The sequence below is a fragment of the Notamacropus eugenii genome, chromosome 4 (genome assembly GCF_028372415.1).
Source record: "Notamacropus eugenii isolate mMacEug1 chromosome 4, mMacEug1.pri_v2, whole genome shotgun sequence".
Lineage (NCBI taxonomy): Eukaryota > Metazoa > Chordata > Mammalia > Diprotodontia > Macropodidae > Notamacropus > Notamacropus eugenii.
The window spans coordinates 411,622,433-411,648,309 of record NC_092875.1 but is presented as its reverse complement, the minus strand read 5'-3'; the positions used below and the strand labels follow the sequence as shown (position 1 = coordinate 411,648,309).

Genomic DNA, 25,877 nt, shown 5'->3' with positions numbered 1-25,877 from the left:
GTCTCCCTATGCTGACTAGTGCCACAACAAGAATTCCTTGTGTCTTTTTTCTGGATTTCCCCATTAAGATTTGGGTTGGTGTACTTTCTAGATCTCTTTGGAAGAACTGTGAATAGTAACTCACTTGCCTTAATTACTGTTAGTACTGATTTTTTACCTCTTTCTAATTATTTCCCAATGTTTTCCTTACTCTTATTTTAAGTGTCAAGGGAAATCTGACAGATAGTGATCCAGTCATAAATGCTTCTTTTCCTTATAGTCTCTCCTTCCTCGGATTAAATACCCACTGATCACTCCTAACTCTCATTCTATTTCTCTGATGACATTATTTTAGCCTCCTATGGTGTGCCTGAAGGCTCTTCCTAAGATCTCTTCTGCTTCTGTCCTTTAATGACCTTGATAATGTGATCCTGTGGGAAGAATGCTGAATTTGGAATCATATATGGGACCTGCAAAATATGTCACACAGACTTTTGAAGCTTGAGTTTCTTTATTTGTAAAGTAAGAGTGCTGAGTATTTTTCTAAATCTGTGATCTCATTAGTTTTCTCATATATGTCCTTCCTTTTGCCATTCAAGTGGAGTTAGTTATGGCATAGTGGGAAGTGCTTTCCTCTTGGGATCAGAAGAGACCTGGGTCAAATCCCATTTCTGATGCTAACTTGTTATAGGACTATAACTTGCATTCCTCATCTGTAAAAAAGGAAATGATTTTGATCTTTAGTATTTACTTGACATTTTTGTTGTAAGGTTCAAATGAGATAATCTATGAAAATATTTTAATACTATCAAAGTTATAAATTATAATTATTGTTATTTTAAGGTGTAATCTTAAATTGTCTTATTTTGCATGGGTCTATTTGGAGATTAGAGCATCTTCTTATGTGGTTAAATGCAATTTATACTTCATCCTTCATAAATTATCTTTATACTTTGATATGCCCGTTGAGTACTGGGTAGTATTAATCTTACAGAAAAGTTTCTGTTCCTTATGCACTGTGGATGTAAGACTTCGGTGGCCCCTTTTCCCAATTTATTTCTTCTCATTTAATTTTAGTAACCTCTTTTTTTGTACACAATCCTTTTTATTTTAGATATTTTGTCTCAAAAATTCTTTATATTTGATTAGTAAAAAAAAGTCCCTTTTCTCTATCATTGATAAAAAAAAATTTCTATTTTTCTTTTCCAATTTTTCTTACGATTTAAAAAATTCTAAGTGAACTGGATTTTTTCCTTTACTATTTCTTGAAATATGATGGTTTTTAGCAATGGCATTCAGATAGTCTAATGATTCTTAATTATTTTTTTCTCCTTGATTGGTTTTCCAGTCGATTGTTTTTACTATGTGCTACTTTACATTTTCTCCTATTTTTTCAGCCTTTTGACTTTGTTTTAACATTTCTTTTTGTATCATAGAGTAATTGACTTCTATTTTTTAACAAAGTGTGTTGCTTGGGGAAGGTTTTGTATCTCTTGTGCCAGGCTGTTAATTCCCTTGCAAATCATTTTTCTATAGCTCACCTTTCCTTTTTTAACTTTTTTCATCTTAAGTGTTCCCATTTTGTTTATAAAAAAGAATTTTTTTAAACTCTTTTTCAATTCTTTCATCTCCTCTAAGAATTCACATTGAATTTGTTTCTAAGTTCAATTTTCTCTGAAGCATTGGTAGTAGATATTTTGGAGTTATTATCTTCTATATTTGTGTCTTGAGCATACCACAATAATAGCTCATTATTATGTTTTGTTTTTTCAGTTCTTCCAGACTACTTCATGACTTTGGACTTAATGTTAGGGGTGAGCTCTACCACATTTCTGGAGGGAGGGTAATTTCCAATTCTGAATTTTCTTATGATTTAAAAAAATATATTTAGCATACTTTTGCATTTAGAATTTGTTTAGTTATGTGGAATAAGGTATGAAGGATTGAAACCTACTTTTTGCCCCACCAGTTAAATATTTCACAATTTTTAAAAACAGAATAGTTACTATAATACTTAGAGTTTATTATATTTTAAGTACAGGCTTGTCAAATATAAATATCCTTTTCTTTGAGATTGCATCTCCTTTTCTTTTCCAAGCTAGACGTGTAGTGTACACATGCCAATTACAATATCAATTGGCACAGGAGATGGAACTTGTTCTGTTTTTCAGAACTGAGCTGGTTTTCTCCTCCTTAGACAGCTTGATGACCCTGATAGTTCATCCCATTGGTACTGGAATCTATGAAGATTTCTTGGTGACTTTCAGCCCTACATGTCTCATAACTCTAGGACCAAGAGATTCACTACCCTCAGTCTTCTACAGGAGTAGAGATTACAGGTGTGGATTACCATGCCTAGTGATAAATATTTGGTTCAATGTCTAAGTTCCCTATTTTGTTGCATTGATATATTTCTCTATTTTCCTCAGTACCAGATAATTTTATAATTATTATTTTGTAATACCTTTTGGAATTGGAGCCTATGACTTTTGCTTCACTTTTTAAAAAATAGCTCTTGATATTATCTACTATTCAAATGTCATTTTAATGACTTCATTTAAATATGTGGAATGACCTACTGATTTTTTTATTTCTATTTCATTAACTTTGTAAATTAGTTGGAAATATTGGAAGTTGTTAGGCCAAAATATGATGGAGAGATGCATTTCATTTTTTTTCCAAAAAATTTCCTTCACATCTGTAAAAATACATTTTGTTATTATTGAAAGATTATTTTCTCTTAATTCCAGGTAATGGAGTAAATAAAATATAAATAATTTTTTGTTGATTTAACTTGTATTCCTAGAGGTAGGATGAGATTACGGACAGAGTGTTAAACTTGGAATTAGGAAGACATATCTAAATCCAACCTCTGACACAGTGATCCTTGGCAACTCACATAACCTCTCTGCATTTCAGGTAGGCTTGTAGAACTTTAATACTTATTGAAAGTAATAATTGTAATTCAATACTTATAGTAGATGTTTCCAAACTTCATCAGTGGAGGGAATTTCCATACCAGGAGTATCCCCTTATTGACAAAACAAGTTCCTCCACCTATTCAAATAGCTTATGTATTTATTGACAATATTTGTTTTTGTAATTGTATCCCTGGTGTTTAACCACGCTGTTCTTTCATTGTAAAGTCTACTTTTAAAATGCATTTTAATGTACTGATATATCCTTTTTGGACACATTTTATTTAGCATTTTTGCAGCAATATTCATTAATGATATTGATTTGCAATTTTCTCTCTCAGTTTTGATCTTATTCAGTTTATTTGTCCTACAGTAGGAGGTGGGTAGGGACTATTTTGAATCAGTCCACATAAAAATAAGTTTTACTTATTTTTTAAAAAAGATTAATATACTTAATTTGTTCATCTCACTAGACCCAATAATTTTTTCATAGCAGTTCAATAATAGCCTGTCTGATTTCTCTTTCTGCCATCAGTCTATTTAGATTGTTCAGTTCTTGCTTTGTTACTCTGGTTAATTTGCATTTTTTCAAAGTAATCATCCACCAATATGGGTAATTCCTCTAGCTGTGCAGGTGGCAATTCAATTATCCATGCTTTCTTGCCTTATATGACTTTTGCTATGTCCTCTTAAAAACCACTTTCCCTTTTACTTTTATCTTCAAGGAAAACAAACTTTTTTATTCTTATTTTCAGTTCTTAATTATCTTTCTCCCTCCCTCCATTCCCCAAAAGAAGGCAAGAAAAGCAAAGTCTATCACAAAAGGATGATAACCAGAAGAACACAAATTTATAAAGAAAGTCATACTCCTTTCACCACACCCATCATTATTTATAATGTCACTGGCTCTAGTTTTTTTCTTTTTTTTTTTTTAAGTCAAATGATTGCTATTATTTAAATATCTTGCTGCCTTCAGCCTTGGTAGGAGTTCTCATATGTTGTTGCTGTTGAGCAGTTTCCAACTCTTTGGGACCTCTATAAGTTTTTCTAGGTAAAGATAATGGAGTGGTTTTCTAGTTCCTTTTCCAACTCATTATACAGATGAGGAAATTGAGGCAAACAGGAATAAAAAATTTGGCCAATTTGATCTCAAGAACATGAGTCTTCCATCTGCAGACCTGGCACTCTATCTATTCTGCCACCCAGGTGTCTACTCTTATACATGTAACTCAGCTCTAATGTCTACCCAATGGCGTTAATACAGAGAGAGAAGTAACTGGGAGGTGGGTCAAGCAGGAGTATTCAGTTTCATGGAAACCAAGGGATAGATTTAAGAAGAAGGATGTAATTAACAATAATAAATGCTTCACAGAAACTGAGAAATAAAACTGAGAAAAGGACAGGTTTTTTTTTTTTTTAACTCCAGGAGTATAATTTCAGTCTAGTATTGGAGAAAGAAGACAGGCGTCATTTAGATGGTGATTATATACTATTAATTCAAGAGTTTTGTCAATAAAGGGAGAGGACAGCAGTTATGCGGTCTAAACCTGAAGACTTTGTACAACAGTATGTACGTAGGCCAGGGAAAAGAAGCCCAGTAGAGAGGGAGATAATGAATATAAATAAAGCCATCAATAAGCATTCATTAAGCAAATATGTACACAGCACTTTGCTAGACAGCGGGAGAAAGTAAAGCATTTCTTGGACTTGAGGAACTTAAAACATAGCCAGAGCAGACAGCATATACATACATAGGTGCCTGTAAAATGGTTACAAGGTAATTTGAGGAGGAAGGCATTAGCAGCTGGTGAATTGGGAAAAGTTTTGCACAGAAGGTGGAGCTTGAACTGAACCTTAAGGAAAAATAGGGATTCTAAGAAATAGGAATGAGGAGGGAGATCATCCCAAGCAGGCTTCCAAAATTCAAAGCACAGAAACAGGGAATGGAGGAAAGTATGAGAAAGAAGGTCAGTTTAGATTTTTTGAAGAAGAGGTTTGGAAGGTTTGGAAAATAGGTGGGTGCAGGTAATGGAGCACTTTAAATAACAGTGGAGCTTATATTTTATCCTATGGATAAGAAGGAACCATTGGAGTTTATTGAGTAAGAGATTAATGTATTCGTCTTTTTGTTGCCCGAAGAAGACCGTACCATCAGAGAAATAATAACATGACTTGCACTTGACTTTGTTTTGAGTGAGGCAGGGCTGTGTAGGTCACCAGCCTCACTTCTCCTCCAGAGCCATCTGAATCCAGTAACCAGATATTCATCAGAATGACTGGAGATGACCCAGGATGAGGCAATTGGGGTTAAGTGACTTGCCCAAGGTCACACAGCTAGTGAGTGTCAAGTGTCTGAGATGAGATTTGAATTCAGATCCTCCTGACTCCTGCACTGGTGCTCTATGCACTGCACCACCTAGCTGCCCTACTGTGGAAAGAATACTACTTTAAGCAAATCAATTCAGCAGCTATTGAAGTGGAGAGAGACTTGAGGCATGGACATCAGTTGGCAATTTAAGAGAATAAGAGGATGTTGGCTGGAATAGGACAGTGAAAAATACAGGAGGGAATGGAACTGAGTACAGATGAGACATCACAACTAAGAAGGGCATTTATTGCTCAGAAGCACAGGTGAAGGAAGAGAGGAAAATAAAGTGAAGATAAAATAACATTTTGAAATGAAGAGGGAAACTGAAGGAGTTCATAATTAATCATTGGAACATTCTCAATGAAGGTTAAGGATAGGGACTTGAAGAAAAACTGTGATAGTTGCTAATGTGATTTCGATACATGTATGAAAATATTACCAAGCTGCAGTGATGGCCCAGGTAAGATGATTCAATGGTGGAATGATTTAGTATAGTTATGTGGTTTTCATCAGAAATGTCAGACAGCATGTGATCAGAAACAAAATAGGAGAGCAACCAAGGAATCTGTTACCAAGATTTTAGAGAAAATAAGGAACATAATATTGAAAAATATCATTTGAAAATATCCTTCTTCATATCCTTCACATTTAATATTTTGTCACCCATAATCTTCATTTTTTTTTAAAATCCCCACTCATGGGATTACAAAATGATATTGTCTCCATAGAATATTTCCTTGTCTGTAAAGTTCAAAAAGTAGTATCTACTACAAAGTATTATAATTCTGTTTCATTATGTAATAAAAATAAATGAGATAACAACAGAAAGTTTATCAGACTTAGAACTAAACCAAAACTAGATCTTTCTGGAAGTTTAAAATGTTCAAACTGAGCGCACTGTGAAAGGACTATATTTCGTCTCTCTATGACCCCTGCTCCCATTTCTCACATCTCTCACTGCATTTGGAAATATTTGGTTTATGGTCACTGATCTCCATCTCTACTTCCAGATCCAAACATGTATGCACACCAATCAGCCTGAATGCAAAATCTGTATTGAAAACAGTGCAAGCATTCAACTCAGATTATTAAATCTGACCTTATGAAAAAAAGGTAAAAACATCCATAAAGAAAATTCAGGCATACAAAATGTTATTAGGCTATTGCTACATATTCTTTACAGAATATAAGCTCCCCAAAGGCAAGACTATTTTAGTTTTTACTCTTTATCTCTAGCTGTTAGCACAGTGCCTGTCACATCATGGGCACTCAATAAACGTTTGTTGAATTCAATTTATTTCAGAATCAACCAATCAGTTTAACTGTCTTTACCTGCACTAAAAGTGACTGGATTTTCTTCACCTCTCTCCACTCCTGAATAAATCTTTTTTTTTTTTTTTGCATTAGGGACAAGTCAACTTTTTTTCTTATAAAGTATTAATTTTAGTTCTCAACAGTTAAAAAAACTGAAGTAATTCCCACACATGCAACATGATTCAGAATGATATTACAGGTACAGATAAAATAGACAGAGCTGAAATTCTTGATCATTCCCATTCAGTGCTGTACATAAAGAGCTTGACACTTCCAAGTTTCTAATGTAGGACTATATTGATAAGAAGGACGAAATAGTTCAATCATTTTTGTGTCAGCTTTTCTCATGCAGATGGTCTAAATCAGTAATGGACCTTAACACAGATATAAGTTACTATGCAGTCATCCATTTCCTTCACATGGAGCTATATAAATATTAGTGCATCCACTTACAATGGTTCCTGAAGAGTCTTTAATACATGAAATGTGAGATAATATTTATATATTGAATGAAGTATCAGGAGCCACCAAATTTGAAGCTAAGATTAAGAACTAGTCATAATTTGCCTCTTTTTGTTTTGCTGGTATTTTAAAAGCTAGATGATCTAAGAGCACACACATTTACTTATCTTACAAAGACATAATCACACTGTCATCCATTTCTGAACCACAAAAGATGGATAGTATAGCATGTACTTAAAATAGGTTCATTAATTATCAAAAAGATAAGTGTTTCATCAGGTATATACAGCAGATAACATTTATCTTCTCTCATGGAGAAGAAAGATTAAAGTAATTCTTATATACATATTGAGTAAGAAAAGGTCTGCTCCAGTGAATGGTTCATAAAGTGACAGGAGATAATGTACTTTGCCACAGAAGGCAGCCTTACACAAACACAACCACAGATGACTTCTATCATGCTCAACTTTGGCAGCTGAATGCCACAGGAAGGCCATTCATTCCCACCATAAATATTCTGCAACATATATTTTTATCTCTTCATAAACATAAGCCTCTCCATAAAAGTTGAACCATAAATTTCACTTTTCCCCCCACTAGAGGAGCCTTTAGGATTCTATAATATTTTCATACTAATCAAGGAAATTATCTCTAGCAATTGTACGAGAGTCTAACAGAGCAGAGAAGTTGGTGTAGACTGTACCAAGCAAAATCTTTAGACTTCCAGTTGAAAAATGTCACCTGGTACTTTACCATTTTCTCCTAACACTCAAGACTAAGAAGTTACAATAAACTTTTTTTTCAGAAATGATTTTCAGAATTTTAAATTTATTTTCCAAAGTAGTTTCTTTTATATCTCCATTTTAAATGATAATTTGTGAATTTTTTGCTACAAAAGAAATTCTGACCTTAAGAATCCTGTCAATTGAGGCATTTAAAAGGACAATCAACAGTTATCTGTAAGTTCAAAATTATGACTAGATATGTGTATTTTTCAAACAGAAACTGTGTAGTGTAAATAAGATCCCTTAGACTGTTGCCACACAGTGTATGCCATTTTGATACTGTGAAACTTCAGTGCATCTATGTTCTCATCGGTGTGGGATGCCTGGTCCAGAAATTCACACTGCTCCTACTCCATTTCTTTTCATCCTTTGCAAGATTCTCACCCGTCTTTCTAAGCATCTTTTTGAAAGGATCCACCCAACATTCTAGAGTTCTTCCTCTTGAACTTTTAAAAACGTAGTGGTAACATTGTATCCCTCAGGATGTTGATATGATATATATGTATTTTCTTATTCTGTGTCACAAATATATTTTAGGATCCATGAAATAGATACATTGTATGACATGATATATGAAAAATGGCTCAAATATTATATTCTATAAGATATGTGAAGATAATTCATTGACTGTCTCACCAAAGCCTATCCTTTTAACTCTTCAGGAGTAACTTTAAATCATTCATCTGCTGATAAGTTCGTGTTTCTGCTTGAGCATTTACCATCTGTCCCATATTTCACATTGATGACTTAAAGAGCTATAAAGTCATGTGACCAAAGACAACTTTAAAGTCTTTACTTGTGGGTTCTGAATGTCTCGCTATATTTTACTAGACTAAAAATAAAGCGTGCATATATGGGTTGGAAGCTTTTATTTGTAAGAACTGAAGTCATTTAGCTAATGTAATATGTAGTAGTATATATAAAATTGATTCCTAAATAGTGCTAATTCAAAATGTCCTGTGATCTTACAAATAATATCTGTGGAAGGCAGACAAACATCATTCCCCTCACACATTTGTTTTTAAATGCATGAAGGATTTAATGTTTTCATACTCATGGCATTCTACTTAAAGCCATTATCTACGAATTAAATTTACAATTAAAGAATTGTATGTGATTAAGGAAATCCTTTGAGAATGAATTCTATTATATTGATTATACAGAACATTTTGAATTATAGTTCATATTGACTGGATAATATTCTGCTCTTGTATATTCAATATATTGAAGAATGAATAGCAATGCATTCTTACTGAAATATTTGTTAGTAAATTCTTTAAATGTAGTTCAGCAGCCTGAGTAAAAGAAATAAATACAAATGGGTATTTAAATGAAAACCAAAGGAATGAAACTTTTAGACTTGTATGTTGCTTTAACTGATTTTCTTTGGCTGGAATTAAGTTTGCCTCTGCATCATTATCAATCCAAGGACTCATATAAACATTGATAAAGGCTTCCAGGGGGAGGTAGGAATAGAAGTGGAAACATAGGTCACTAGTTTGGGGATAAAAAGTCTTTTTTTCCAAATATTGGATTGAAAGTTTGTGTTTCTACCAGTTCCCAAGAATGTTTTGATGACCCATAAAAGCTTAAGATGAGCTAAACAAGTTAAAGAAATGAGAATAATCTTCAGTTTATTTTGGTAATGATGGAAGATTTAAAAAATGAGATGAAAAACACACTACTGACATCAGGCTTTATATAAAAGATCATGTTTTTAGGATGCAAAGTTTCACCAATGAAAATCAAAATGCAAGCTACAAATATATTATAAGTTTATAAAAATGTAAGCTACAAAAAAGGTGTTAGAAATATTTTGATGTGTAAAAATTTAAATAACTGAGATTATCTATGTAATATCTAATGAACGTTAATTACTATCAGTTGTCTGACCTGAATATATCCATGATTTTTTTAAAAAGTCAATTTTGAGAGAAAATAGGCAGTAAAAGTACATCTATTTTTAATTTAGAAATCAGTCATACTTGTAAAGCTAATTGACTAAATGAAGTTCAAGGTTTATAATTTTAAAATGCCTTAGTAATCTCTCATTTTTGTAATAGAATCTTTAGTCAAGAAACACCATTTTTTCCCCTTCCTAACCACATGGGAGTTGAAAAATTTATAGAAATGGGAGACTTATATAACATTATTTTAAAAACTCATATTTTCCACGTTTATTTTTTTCATCATAACCCCTCCCCCCTCCTCTTCTAGTATATAAAATAATTCAGTTTAAGAAACAAAAAAAAAACCCAAAGTGAGTATATTTCAGTTAGTTCAAGGGAGAGTAAATGACAGTTTATTTTCTGACTCTCAGTTCTCCAGCCTCTAACTCGGGATTAAAACTACCACCTTCCCTTATGCTAATGAACATCTAATTAGAGACACCTCCCAGTCAATAAGCTCCTCTCATCATCAGTTAGATTACCTGACAAGCCCTTTCTCTCCAGTCCTGGCCCACCAAGAATCTTCATTCTCTTCTTCTTTTCTGCAAAGTGAACTGATCCCACATAATCCCTGGAATAATGTAGCTTCTCTTGTGGAAGAGCTGAGTCCCCTCTCTCCCTTTTTACATCAAGCTAATGGAGCCAGTAGATATCCTATTGATCTTTTCTCTATATGATTTCCACAAGGATTTGACAGACTTCCTTACAGGTTAAACATCCAGGCTTTCTGAAGTTGCTGTAAAGCTTTGTTTTTGGTTTTTCTTACCACCCCCCCCCCCAAAAAAAAAATAAAACCTGCTCATCTGCAATCTTTAAAAGCTCATTTGATGCCATGCAGAGTAAAACCTTATTTCTTTGCTGATCTAATCTAGGCACTGTCTAGTGTTGAGTACAGTTGTCTGATTCAAATCTTCTGTTACAGAGCAGATGACATCTAGCTAGATGTCATGAGAAGAGACTAACAATGACAATTCACTTATCCCTTAGAAAGAATCAATTCTCCCACAATGCATCTGTCAGAGAACTCTCACTCAGTAAAAGCAATTTTTCTAGCTGTCTGACACTGTAATTGCTCTTAAATTTTCAATGAACGTTTTACAAGAACTCCCCTGAACCATGATGAAAAACTTAACTTTTTCTAAAAATGAGAGGCTGACAGGATGAAAGAGGTCTTTCTCTTTAAAGACTTGCTTGCTTGAGTAGGAATTCTTTCATATCATCAACAAGCTGTTGAATAGAGGGTAGATTACTTTCCATTTATTTCATCAATCAGATTAAAGGCTCTCCTTCACAATGCCCTTTAAACAAGAACTGTTTATGATGTCCTCCTAGGTTCTACTTTAATGTAGCATTAAATCACCATGGGCCGAGAAGCCAGCAAAGCACATAAATATGACGAATATCTGACAACATATAAGTATTGCATACCTTCAGGTCATTTTCCTCTTCTGCTCATATTGGGGAGGGGAGAGGGAAGAAATGAAAGAAGAAATTCCTTCTAGTTTTGTTTTTTTCCCTCAAAGTAGCTTTTAAGGATAAAGAGGCAGAAATGACACCCATTTGGGTTATTTTCTCACCTCAGTAATTTAAGAAAAGCAAAGGGGAAAAAAAGAAAAAGAAAGAAAGAAAAGCTTTTTCTGAGTGTATAATTTTCCACTAGGTGTGTATGTGTAAGTCACACGAATAGAATGGATGTGCTCCCAAAATTCCACCTGAAAGATCAGTGCACACATAGATTTCCATCAGCTCCATTTTGCATCCTACCATAAAGAGAAGAGGTAAATAAATTCTTTTTTAATTTGACAGAAAGGAGGATAGTCTTATCAGATGAAGACATAGGTACAGATTACATATTATTACTTTTAAAAAAAAAGAAACTTCTTTGGACCAAATAATTGATCATCGCATTAAAGTTACTGCTATCCCTTACCACTTAGCTAATAAGCCTCAACTGAAGGAAATTATCCAGGCTAAAATGTTTCATTCAATGCTCAGTGACAAAATCACAAGTCTTATGAGATCAAGGTAAAACTCAATGATGTATCTGACATTCTCATCTCAATTATCTAAGATAAAAGGGAGCATTCCAGAGTGATACACAAACATTTAAAAACTGTACCACTTTCCACCCCTGGCAGAAAATTATGATCTAGCTTACATTCAGACAAGTACTAGAATTTCAATTGCACATTCTTGCTTTGGGCTGTCTCAGTGTGAGGAAGAGGAACTCTTGGTGAACACTGTATACAGTCAGGTACACATCAGTGCGTGCAATCATTGGCTTGTTGAAGACAGTTGAAATTCACTAATGGCAAGTCAGCTATGATCCATTTTAGCATGTAATTTGAGCTATGTAGCTTGCTCAGAAATCTCCAGAGTTCCCTCTGACATGAGATAAAATACAAAATGTTCCTGTTGGAATTTCAAACCCTCAATAATCTGTTCTTCACCTATTGTTCCAGATTCAGATTCAGATGATGTGACTCTCTTTCACTGACTCAATATTCCAGGAAAATTGACCAATTTGCTGCACACCATGCACAGCTTTCCACTCTACCCTCATTCCCTTTTGGGGGAATCTCTAGCTCTATTCACCCGTTTTAAGTACCACCTCTTAAAGGAAGCCTTTCCTGATGTCAGCTGTTGCTAACCACTCCCCCAAATTACTTTTCCATTTAAAGATTTTCATGCCTGTTACTTTGTTGTTTTGTTTGTATCTTTGTTCCGTTGGGGCAGCTAGGTGGTACAGTAGATAGAGCACCAGTGCAGGAGTCAGGAGGACCTGAGTTCAAATCTCACCTCAGACACTTGACACTCACTAGTTGTGTGACCTCGGGCAAGTCACTTAACCCCAACTGCCTCATCCTGGGTCATCTCCAGTCATCCTGATGAATATCTGGTCACTGGATTCAGAAGGCTCTGGAGGAGAAGTGAGAGAAACCTGCACAGCCCTTCCTCACTCAAAGCAAAGTCAAGTGCAAGTCATGTCATCATTTCTCTGATGGCTTGGTCTTCTTTGGTAATGAAGGACGAACACACAGCTTTGTTCTGTTGTCCTCAACTCCTTTGCCAGTAGATATACCCTCTTTATGGGCCAGGGGCCATTTTTGCTTATTTCATTTTTGCTTTTACTTATCTTTAGCACCTAGAATAATGCCTGACACAGAGAAGTACTTGTTAAGGAAACACTACACAGTATAGCAGAAAGGGCACTGACTCTGGAATGAGGCTTGGATTCAAATCCTGTCTCTGATATTCACTGCTGGTGTCATGGTGCAGAAAGAATTGTTTATCTCCCCAGGTCTCATTTTCCTCATTCTTAAAATAAAGATGCATTAATGACCTCTGAGCTCCCTTCCAGCTCCAAATTAAACTAAATAATTAGGTAAACTAAGAATAGATTCTTTTCTCTGGTATCATTGACCAGGATATATTCAATTCGCTAAGGCTTTTGATCCCTACTGGTGGAAAACTCAGAATAGCCCATTCACGATATGTCTTCAGATCAGGCTAACAAGCTATAAAATAATAAAAATAACTAGGGGGCACAATAGACAATACGCAATACCTGGAACCAACAAGACCTGAATTAGAATCTGGTAGCAGAAATAACTGTGGGACCTTGGAAAAGTCAACTAGCTTCTCTCAGTCTCAGTTTTCTTCTCTGTAAAATGGGGATGATGATACTAATAGCACCTACCTCCCAGGATTGTTATGAAGATAAAAATGAGATATTATTTATAAAACATTTTGCAAATTTCAATTCCTGGATACTATGATTAATATTATTATTGTGGGTTACATTCTACTCTGATTCATTCTCTCTCTCTCTGTCTCTCTCTCTGTCTCTCTCTTTCTCTGTAAATATATATATATAGCATGTGTGTTATACACATATATATGTATGTATATACATACATAGAAAGCTATATCTGTCTATATACCTTAGCATCTATCTGTTCATCTATATCTATATCTCCATCCAATACCACTGAATGAACTGAATATTGACCATAATATGAATTTATTTAGATGACTTAATTTCTCAAAATCCAGTGTTGTCCATAGTCAACTTGGTATAAAGCATATATTTAAATATAATTTCTTAGTGTCATAAACTGTTAGAGCTAGAAGAGAAGTGATAGATTATGGAGCCAGACATTGTATAATTGTTCAGTAACTAACTGCTATGTTCTATTAACAATAGCTTTCTCTTTACTGAACATTGTAAGATTAAAAATAGCTTTATCTCTATTATTTAATTTGATCCTTACAATACCTCTGAGAGATAAATTCTACCCTTATTATTATCTCTATTTTATAAAGGACAAACAGCTTTTAGAGAAGTGAAGTTATTTGGCTAAGTTCAATCAATTAATAAGTGTCAGAATTGAAATTTGAAACCAGGTCTCTGCTGACTCCAAGCCCGGTGACCTTTCCGTCATACCATGAATCTGGTTTGGCCGTAAGATCAAAGATCTTAAGTTGGAAGATGCCTGGAGATGATTCAATCAAATTCTCTCATTTGACAGATGAAGAAACCAAACTGATGGAGGTCAGTGACTTGTCTAAGGCACACAGTAAGCATGTCAGGATGTGAATCAAGAGCCAGTGCTCCCCCTACCCCAGTCAAAGCCTCTTTATAGCAGAGATTCCAGTGTTTTATTTATCAAAAAGCATTTATTAAGCACCTACCGTGTATCAGCCTCTGTTCTAGGCGTTGAGAATACAAAAGAAAAACAAAGCAGTCCCTGCTCTGAAGGCATGTACATTGTACTGGGAAGGCAATATGTACACAGATAAATAAATACAGATATATAAAAATAGATAGTTGAGGATGGGAAGTGGACTGATAATAAAAGATAGAGTCATTAATGGCCTCTTGAAAGAGGTGGCACTTCAGCTGAGCCTTGGAGGGAGCTCAGGAATTCTGGGAACTGAAGGTAAGCCAAGACACTAGTGCAGATATAAGGCAATAGCTCATTTGAAGGATAAGGCATGGAAGATGGAATCTTACATATGGAAGATAGCAAGTAAACCAGTTCATCTGGAGCCTAGCACTGCAGAGGATAATACTATATAAATATCCTGGAATGGTAGCCTGAAAACAAATTGTGAAGGAAAAATTGTAGCTATTGAACAGAAGAGTTTCTATTGGATGTTAGAGGTGACAGGGATCCCTTGGAGTTCCTTAAACGATTTAGTGACATGGTCAGAGGTATGAATTAGGAATATAACTTTGACAGCTCTGTGGAAGATATATTTAAGAAAGAGAAGAAAACTGAGGAAGGGATACCAGGATACCTACTATAATAGTTCAGGGAAGAGATGATAAAGATGTCAATTAGAGTGGATGTGGTTTTAGTAGAGAGAATGGGATAGATGTGAGAAATGTTCTCCTGGTAGAATCCATGGGATTTGGTAACTGACTGAATATGTATGGGATGAGGGAGAGTAATAGATGAGGATGACTCTGAGGTGGTGAACTTGGACTACTACAAGAATGACATTTCTCTCAACATATAGCAAAGTTAGGAAAACAGCAGGATTTGGAGGATAGGGAGCAGATACCTTGAGTTATAGATATATTGACTAAGACAGTATTCCACATAGAAGTATGTAATAAACCATTCTTTAGAGATGACTAGATCTTAGAAGCAAGACTCAGGCTCGACACACACACACATTTCACATGGAGATAAACAGTGAAACTATGAGAGCTGATTTGATCTTCAAGATAAGAGAAATGTTGAGATAGAAAATAATCGGGTTCAGGACAAGATCCTAAAGTAAACCTACAAATAGAGGTCAAAACATGGATGCTAGTCATTTGAGATGACAAAGACTTTCTCTTGGTTCTTTGTTATTTGGGAGATGCTAGGGCTAGTCATCTGTTGTCAGTAATTTTACTACATGACTGACCCATCCACTTTTCTGGTCATACATGTGCTTAATGTTATCTTAGCACCTAATTAAATGAATGCATGGTGGGGTGAATTTGAGGTAAATGCAGGGCATTAGTTTTTTTTCTTTAGCAGAGCTATAGCTAGCCTTGAATAACAAAGATCTCTAGACATAAAAGAGAAAGAATATAAGGCTGTAACAATAATTTGAAAACACTCAATTTCAATCAATAGTTCAATTTTTTCAAAAATAAAAGTTTGTTTAAAAGCTGTTGAACAAGTAACAGAAGATAAATTTCTCTGTTGACTCCCAGAATTTATTAATCTTCATTAATTTGCTTTGCTTTATAATTTACAAGGTCACATTTTTTCAGTGTGAATTAGTACTGCTTCCTTAGCCTCTTCCTAATTTCGTAGTTTTATTGTTCCCCAAGGGTATACACCTTTCACTTCTTGTTTATATTCTTTCTCTAGGAAATAGCTAGATATCACAGTCAGCCCTCCCTCACTCAAAACAAAGTCAAGTTCAAATCATGTCATCATTTCTCTGATGGTGTGGTCTTCTTCGGCAACTAAGGATGAACACGATAAGATATCGTAGTATATGGAGTGCTGAGCCTGGAGTCAGGAAGACCTAAGATTATATCTGAACTCAGATACTTACTGGATGCGTGACTCTGGTCAAGTCACTTAACCTCCGCTGCTTTTTCCTCAACTGTTAAATGTGAATAATAACAGCATCTGCCTCCCAGGGTTATTGTGGTGATAAAATTAGATAATATTTGTAAATCTCTCATTACAATGCCTGACATATATAAGGTACTTAACAAATGATTACTAACATTTTTCCTTTAATGAATAAATAAGAATCCATTTCCATGGCTCTATTGTTTCCATGTAGATGACACCTGGTTGTCTCACTAGAAGCTCAAAACACATGAATGTCGCAAAGCTAATTCATTATTTTTTTCCCCTGTAGGTGTTGTTCTTTCTGATAATACTGTTTTTGTCAATGACATAATTGCTGATAATGTTACAACCTTCAAATTAATTTGAGCATTTTCCCCCTCTTATGTCTCTCATATAGAATCATTTACCAAGTTTAGCAGATTCCATCTTTCTACTCCTCTCCTCCTGTCCCCCTTCATCAAATCATTGTTATATTGTCCTGATTACAGATCTTTATGCTTCCACATCATTCTCCATCTCTATACCAACCTTTGCACTACTTCCAGAATGATATTTCACTTCTCTGCTCAAAAAATATTTAGCAACCATTTACCAAGTAAAGTTTATTTTCTTCTGCCTGTCACTCAAATAAGGCTTTCCACAATCTGCCTGTGTTTATCATGATGCACATATCCCATATTCCTGCCTACTCCCACCAAAATGAAACAAAAATCAAAGAAAATAAAGTGTGTCCAGGAATATTTTCAGAGTAAGGCAAATTTTGTCCATAGAATATATTTTATAGCATCTACCACGTTACTAAGGCTACAGTGTGTTCTCAAAAACAAAAGAAAAAATCCTGCTGAATTGATTTCTCTTATTTCTAATCTCAATCAATCAACAAAGGCCTGATTTTGGAGAGGGGAGGCAGTGGCTGTAGAGGACTGAAGGATATAAAACAGAATGGACCCTTTCTTAAGAAGCTTACAGTCTAGTGAAGGAGAAAAAGCACACACAGATGACAAAGATATAATATATTTACCAAAAGATACAAGCAAGATCACAGTCATTTTATGACTAAGATAATATAGGGAGAGGCAGCATAGGCTAATAGACAAAAGATCAACCCAGGTGTCAGGAAGACCTGAGTTCAAGACTTGTTTGTGACCAAATGGCTGTGGGCAAGTCCCCAAGCAGAATCCATTAGATTGTGAGCTTCTCAATCACAGACACTGTCTTTTATTTATCTTTGTATCCCTAGCTCTTAGTACAGTGCTTGGTACATAGTAGGCACTTAATATATGTTTACTGACCAAACAAGTCATTTAAGATGTCAGTGTAGCAGGCTAGTCTCTAATACTTAAGTTATAAACAAGTTTCTGAGCATCATGTGTGTGTATGCATGTGTGTGTGTGTGTATGTACACACATGTGCATACTTGCCTGGGTGCACATAGGGGATGGTAAATAGTCATCTAAACTTTGGTAAATATTTCTATGCTGCCAATGGTGATTAATTTTTCTTTTCAGAGGACAAATTTAGCCAAACAAATTCTCAAAATGAAAAAAAAAAAAGGCAACACATAAATCCTAAATGGCCTTTAGACTGAGCCTGGCCATTTGTGAGCTCTCATAACAAGGTATCTTGGGGTCTTAGTTGAGTTGACTTGATGCACTTTTATTTATTACAGAATGGGAGATCTTTCCAAAATGTCCTTTTGAAATTATGGCTCTTTTCTGATTCTGAATCTCTAAAGAAGCTTCTTAGCACATTTATGTTAGGGCATTTTCAAAAGTCAACCTAGAACATTCTGGGGAATGAAAAATGCTGAAGTCCAAATCCCTTTATATTACTGGTACAGAGAACAGCATAGCAAGCAATTAGAATGGTGCAGTCCTTAAATTATGAGGCCATATTTCTACCACAGCTAATTGATTTTACATCTGGCATGTTAAAAGAATTTATGAAACTTGAATAGTGTCTTTGTTTATACCTTAAGGGCTGAAAATGAGTACTCTTCACCATCATCTCTTAAATCCACATAAATAAAGTGGAAACAACTTATTATATAATGTACATTGAAAGCACAAGGATATTCCAAAAGTAATCTTAGTAAATTTACCTCTTGATAGGAACTGAATGAAAAGTATTTTCAAAAAATATATGGAGGGGCTATAAAAACTTTCATGTAAAGAAAAACATTAACATTTCTTTTTCAACTGGGACAAAAAGAAAAGGCTGGTAAAATGTTCCATGGAACACATATGTATATGTAAATATTTTCAAAATCCAATTTACTGATTAGATAAACAAGATGTTAATCAGCTTGCTCTATTGACTACCTTATAGCAGTAAGTTATAAGGTCTTAGCAAATTGAATGATCTTTCCAGTGTTCATTACTTGTCAAGCCACATATGTTAGATCTGCCTGTTCCACATTAAGAATGCCAATCAGCTCACTTTGCTATAGTAAAATGCTAGGTCACTGGCATTTTCTTAAAGAATGAGTTCTCTGGAAGAAAGAAACTTTGCCTATCCTATTTAAAGTTGGAATATTTCTAAGTGCTTTTATCAAACATTTATAAATTGTTTCTTCAGTGAGACAACTCACTCTAACAACTTGCCATCTTAGGGAGGTGTCTGAATACTACAGAGGTTAAATATTAGACCCATGATCATGCATCTAGTCACAGGCAGGATTTGAATTCAGGTCTTCTTGACCCAAATTCAGCACTCTCTACAATAAGCCATGCTTCCTCTTTAGAGAGAAAGATTAGAATAGAACATATAGATTTATGCAGTCTACAGTATAAAGATGAAAACTGAACCAATGGGAGATGAGGTCATTAGGGGAAAGAGTACATATAGAAAAAAGAAGGTAGAGGATAATATATTTCCAATATTCTGTAAATTTGCCTGTGGAATCAGAAGTCACTTTGGTTGATTTGTAATATCAACAAAATAGATACTATCCAGTGTCAAGGAATCAGAATTAAAGACCTACTTCATCAAAATAATTCAAAGAAAAAATAGCATTCACAAAACGCCAAATCTTAACAGCCAGTCAGGATGGAGAATTCGAATATCAGTGTTATAAAAAGCTTGGAAGATGATAAAGGTATCTGTTCCATGAGCCATTGTTTCTAAAGTAATGAAGTTATATCTATCCAGTGTAGATAATAATTAACTATTTCTTTTAACAAGGACCTCTAATAAGGAGGATAGGGTTTAATACTATAAACAGACCAAAATGACTCAATTTCAAAGGTAAAAGTACAGAATATTCCAATTTACAAATAGATCATTACGTATCTTTAATTTTGGGAAATATTGTTCTCTTCCAGTCATAGGGTCAGGGAACAAATTGTAACCTTAATTTGATCAGATGTCTGAGGGGAAATTTCACAACTCCCAGTAAATGGGTAGCTTATTTAATACCTTTCTTGGTTGTAGTTTCCTTCACTTGCTCTTTCTCCTCTTACCCCTTAAATATGACATTCCCCCCCAAAAAATCTGTCCTTGCCCCTCTATTTCTCTTCCTTTATGTCCCTCCCAAAATTAGTAATGTCATCTACTCATGGATTCATCTATTGAATTTCTATGGATAACTGTAATCATTTTTTCTAGTCTTGTAGCTTTTTTTTCCCCTTGGGCTTCAGATTCATATTTCCACTTACCTAATGGGTATTTGCAAGTAGTTATCATATCAAGCACCTCAAAATGAATATGTTCCAAATCAAATATTATTTCTTCCTAAAAATCTGTTTCTTCTTGAGTTTCTTTTATTTTCCCAATAAACCAAGTTCAACTCTCAACTCAATATCCTTATTTTTTTTTCAAATTTAAACCTACCCAACTTCTAAGTGGTATCAATTGTATCTCCTAAATCCTTTGCACTTCTTCCCTTCCCTCCTGCCCTGCCACTGTTATTGTCTGAACACTACTCTCCAAGGAAGTGAACTCAATCTTGTAGGCATGACTCTGAGACATGACTAGAATTCTATGAGGAAGTTTGCTTAAAGGGAAGGATGTGGAATAATCACTGAAATTCTGATTTAAAAAATCAAATAATTCTGATGAGTAAGAGGGGCAGATTTTAAGAGATTGATTCAGGGAAGTTTATTGATCAATTTATATTTTTATAGGGCATGTAGAAAAAGGACATAGAAAAATTCCAGGTATCCAAAGATGAAGCCAAAGACTGACACTGTTGCATCAAGAAAAGGTTCAAGTTTTTAACAAATGCTAAAGAAAGCAAAAGGAACATTTTAATGGGAAGAATAAATATGGGGAGATGGAGCAACATCATGGAGGATTTTAACTGCCAAATAGAAAATTTTGTATTAATTCCTGGAGGCAGTAGACAGCCACTGAAGTTTCTCAGACACAGGTTTAGCATTATCTGACCTGTTTTAGGAATATCACTTTTCATGGCACTAAGGAATTTGGATTACAGAAGCAAGATACCTGAAGTAGGGAACACATGTAGGAAGCCTTTATAATAATCCAGTAAAAAGAATAATGGTGAGGGCCTGAACTAGTGAATGTGCAGAGGAGAGGACTGATAGAAGGGGTAGATAGAATCAGATTGATAGAAGAGGTTTTTAAGAGGTAGAATTGACAGAATTTGATAACTAATTGAATATGGAGGTGAAAGAGAAGAAAAGTGAAGAGAATTCTTGAGTGCAAGGGTACATGACTGTAATGACAGAAGTGCCTTAGACTAAAACTGGATAATTAGGAAGAGAGATTCATTTGGGGATAAAGAAAATGAGTTCAGTCTTGGACATATTGAATTTGAAATGTCAATGGATTATAGAGTTAGGAATATCCAATAGGCAGTAGGTGATGAGGAACTGGAGCTAAGGAGAGATTTGGACTAGATACATAGATCTGGAAGTGATCTGTATAGAGATGACAATTAAAGCATTAATGACACATGAGGTCTCCAAGAGAGTGTATAGAGAAACAAATGAGAGAACTAAGGTGAGAGTATTGGGATATACTCCACAGTTATGAGGAATGACATAGAAGATACTCCATAGAGTAGGAATACAGGTAGAAGGAAAACCAAGAAAGAGCAAAGCCAAAATCGCAGAACAGAGAGTAGCTGGGTGAAGAGTATGGTCACTAATATTAAATAATACAAAGAGAATCTCTCAATAAAGAGTATTTGATGTAAAGTGAAGAGATTAGGCAATAAAGGATCAATGGTGACTTTGGAAAGATTTGAATGGTGATGTCTGAAACTAGATTGTAAGAAATTGTGAAGTGATAGGAGAGGAAGTAGAGCCATATATCATAGGTGGTTATTTTATTTTATTAGGAATTTGAGAAGGGACAAGGTTTATGGGACAACTTCTTAGGGAAGTGGTAGGATATAGCAAGTTTTGTTTTATTTTTAGGGATGATTTTTTAAGGAGTTTTAAACCATCAAAACATGTTTATTGCTTAAATCTATTTCATATATCATGGAGCTAATTATGTTTTCATAGTACTCTGGTAACTGGAAAAGGGTAACACAGCTTGTAGAAATGTTTAAACTTAAACTAGGATGGAGCTGCAAGAAATTAATGTTGTAGAATCTCCATAAAGTATACATTATTAGAAGCAAAGAAAGCTATATGAGTTTTCAAATTAGGATAACCAATGGAAATCAATTAATGGAGTCTTTGATATCTATATGAAAGGTAATTTCTCTGTTTATTTCAACAAAAAAAAACAACAAGGTTCATTCTGATTATTCCCTTGGTTTTGTCCTCATATATCCATTAACCAGCATACCCTCTCCTTGCAAATTTCATTTTTTTTTCTTCTTAAAAATAAAAGTATTCAACAGCCCCAAGGATTTCCTGCAGATTTCCTTTCTAAGGCTGTAGATAGTAGTGCCATTGACAAATATATGAAATATAAGGGCATAAGAAATATCAGGCTGAGTCACCATGACCCACCTCTCCTGGTATAGTGTCTGGCAGTGGCATCAAGCAATGTTTTGTGGGAGGTCATGGTCATTTTCCATGACTCAAATGCAAAACATTAAAGATGTGTCCCCCAACTTCCATAGTTTTCCCTAATAGCCTGTTATGGATATATCATTTACGTTTTTTTTTTTCCCTAAACCTCTACTGAAGTTATTTATTTATCATTCTGTACCTTCTCTTTGAAGGAGAAAGTTCCAAACATTTACCACCTACTATTCAAAAGTAATACTTTTATTTAGTTAAGTGATATATTTTGAGCTTCAAGGAGTTCTAGCATTTAAGGACTTGCGGAACAAATCTGTGTTCACTCTCTATAAATCCTTCAGAGTTTTAAAGATTTCTATTGTAATATTTTCTCTCAGACTTCATCTTTTATCTTTCTAGACTGAAGCATCAATTCAAGTCTCTTTTCAGAGAGCAATCTGTTGAACATTTTAATTCTTTTTTCTTAGTATTTCCCGTGTTTTGTAAAGTCTCTCTTAATATATGTTAGCAGAAGTGCAGACTCTCGAGTTGTGTTGCAGAGAACTGCACCATTTTTCCATTGTTTCCAATATCCTTGCTAAAGTTGCTTAGCAATTTGTTGGCCATTTGGTCAATGCTGCAGGCCATTTGTCCCCTGTTTCTAGGAAAGAGTTGATGAAGACTCTTAGGTCTCTCTCCTGGGCCATAGCTGGTAGACTTGTAGTGTGAGTTTCTACCCTAAGTTCATGACATTACATTAGCCTACACTGATATTCACTTACTACTTTTCAGCTTACTCACACAGTGCCTAGAGCTCTCTGTGCAGTTTGTCATTTAGCCTTTCAATTCCTAAAAGAGCTACCGGTAACACAATGAGAATAGCAGCCTATAATGAAGATGTCATTATAGAATGGAACAGTTTTGTCCCTTTCAATGATTTCTGACAAAGTGGCAAACCTCAAGACATTCACTGATCCAATACTCCTTCTACCACTAAATTTAATCTCCAGTACCAAAGAAAACAGGTACTATAGGAAGCATTGCCATATGTTTATAAGACCCTTTTACTGAAAATATTGTGACCAAAACAATAGTCCAAAGTTAATCTATAAAATGGTTATACAAATGCCTGCAATCTTATGCCTATCTTTTTATATTTTATGAACATCCACCTTATTTTCCTGCTTAAAGACAGGGACCATTTGAAATCCAATTCCCATAAATCTTCAAATTACATGGAAATTTATGGGAATAAGCAGCTGTACCTTTTTATAATAGTAATGGCAGTGGCTACATTTTCATCATCCTCATGTGTGCCAATTCTCTAACTGTCTAGCAGTTGTTGCTTGATGATACTTTCATCTCTGTGATTCTCAATATCCCAAATATTTAAGTGTCTGAAATATAGATAAAAGCATTTGCAGAAATAATGGCCGAAAAGTAATGACATTAACCCTCACTTAAGTGGCTATGAACTGGACCCAAAGTAATGACTTTTCTTTCCATAATGAGGAGAATCACTATTAAGAGTAAAGGCAAGGGGAAATGGAAGATATTTCTTTAAAAAAAAAAAAAAACCAGAAAAGAGTAGGAGGTGAACTGAAGCTGGGAATTACTTCTAAGTCAGCATCTAGGGATACTTTCCTGATTTTTGTTAATAATTATCTGTAGTATTATAGACATTGATTCCAAAAAAAAATAAATAAGACCTTAAGTCATATCTTTGCGGTTTTTTCTTCTTCTTTTTTTCTCTTCTGCTGGCACATCATGGACTTTTTGACTTATCAGATCTAGAATGTGTTTTAGTGATTTCATTTTTTTTAAAAACAAAAGATCTTCTTCTCATGAGGTCCTGCAAGGACACCTAGAGGTAGCTGTTAAAGATAAAGTGGAGAAGTAAATAAGTTTCAATCAACTTTCAAAACGCCAATATTAATTCCTCCCTCCCCCCCAAAAAGTCTTAAAATTCCTTGCCAGTGAGCCTGAAGGCTATGAATGTGTTTATATATATTTGGTTAGGATGACATTGTCAAAGGCCCACAGGTATGAGGAGACATGCCCATTCTTGCTTGAGGAAAAGGGAGACTGCACCCTCAAAAGGGAATTGATCCTTTATAGTTTCTCTCTGAGTATCTAGCAAACCCTATATCCTACCACACACATACACATATATACATATATATGTATATACACATACATATATATACATATATATATATGAATTGATTTTTCTAATACTGCTTCAAGAAGCCTAAAGAGAGAGAAGACAAGAAAGGTTGGCTGTTGTCCTTCATTCTTGAAGAGGACAACAATGACGTCACTATGCTGGACAGAAAACTGAAAAAAAAATCATTTGAGATAAAAAGCACAGACACAATTGAAGGACACCCTCTCTCTTCTTTTACATTCTCTGTGTGTGTGTTTGTTTGTGTGTGTGTGTGTGTGTGTGTGTGTGTGTGTAGAGTTGTGCATATACAGAGTTTTATATGTATATATACATAGTGTTGTACATGTATATAGAGTTTTATATATGTATGTATGTGTATATACACACACATATAAAGAGAGCACTTGTGCTTTACTACAAGACACATATAGATGTCTGTAGATTATTTATACAGAGGAAATGCATGTTCAAACTACAGCTACCTTCAGTTAGATTCATATGTTTCAGTTTCATATAGTTCAATTAGCAGTCTCATTTATTACTTACCAAGATGTGAAACTACAAGGTGAGGTTAAAGTATCACCAAGGGTATCTTCATCACTTCAATATCATTGCCTTAAAAGGCACTGACCAGAAGAAGCAGATGACCTCATTTCAAAATTATTACAGCACAGAGAACTCAGTTTCAACATTATAATTCATTTTCCTATGGAATATTTCAAATTTATTATCAGTTTCCTGACACATAACGGCTAATCGTTAAGGATAGCCACTTTAACATAATATGAATACACATTTCTCCATAGGTAATGCAACAGTTCCTGCATTAGCATTATTGACTAAGGTACATTTAACTTCTTCACTAATACTTAATGGAAGGTTAATGTATAAGTCAGGAGATTAAATGGCTTTTACTTAAAATAAGTATATTGATTAAAATAACTTAGGTTTTTTTAAAGCAGATGATATAAAATAGTCACACATTTTAATATTTTATTTAATATTAAGAACAAAATGTGGGCTCCTGTGGATCAAGATTAGTGGAAGTTATTGCACTAATTATACTTGGAGCTCATTCTTGCTTGAAGTTAACAAATGGAGATTTTATAGGGAAAGGCACCAAATCATTCAGCTAAGTTGAGAGACAGAAAATCCCCTTCCCACTAAAAAATAGCCGTGCCCTCACTGCAGGAATATCTCTGGTTTCCAGCAGTGTCCTTCAGAGACACCTTCTTGTGCCATACACCTGGCACCATTAAAGGATAAGGTATCCTTCCAAATACAGAACAACAAACTATTCAGTACCACTGAAATGTAGTGCTGTTTCCTTTCTATGTTTTGTATTATTATTTAAATGTGTGTGTTAAACTTAATACACCAAATGTCTCTCAGCAGGCAAGCTAATGTTACAATGACAC

At 34.6% G+C, this 25,877-nt stretch overlaps 1 long non-coding RNA gene across 1 annotated transcript in view; it reads right to left on the bottom strand.

The window, feature by feature from the left end:
* Window positions 1–10,733, bottom strand: part of LOC140501758 (uncharacterized) — a 117,905-nt gene extending 107,172 nt beyond the window's left edge. Inside the window, exon 1 of the long non-coding RNA XR_011966344.1 lies at window positions 10,258–10,733. This is a non-coding gene — a long non-coding RNA (uncharacterized lncRNA). The remainder of the gene's footprint in view (window positions 1–10,257) is intronic.
* Between the last annotated feature and the right edge of the window lie 15,144 nt (window positions 10,734–25,877).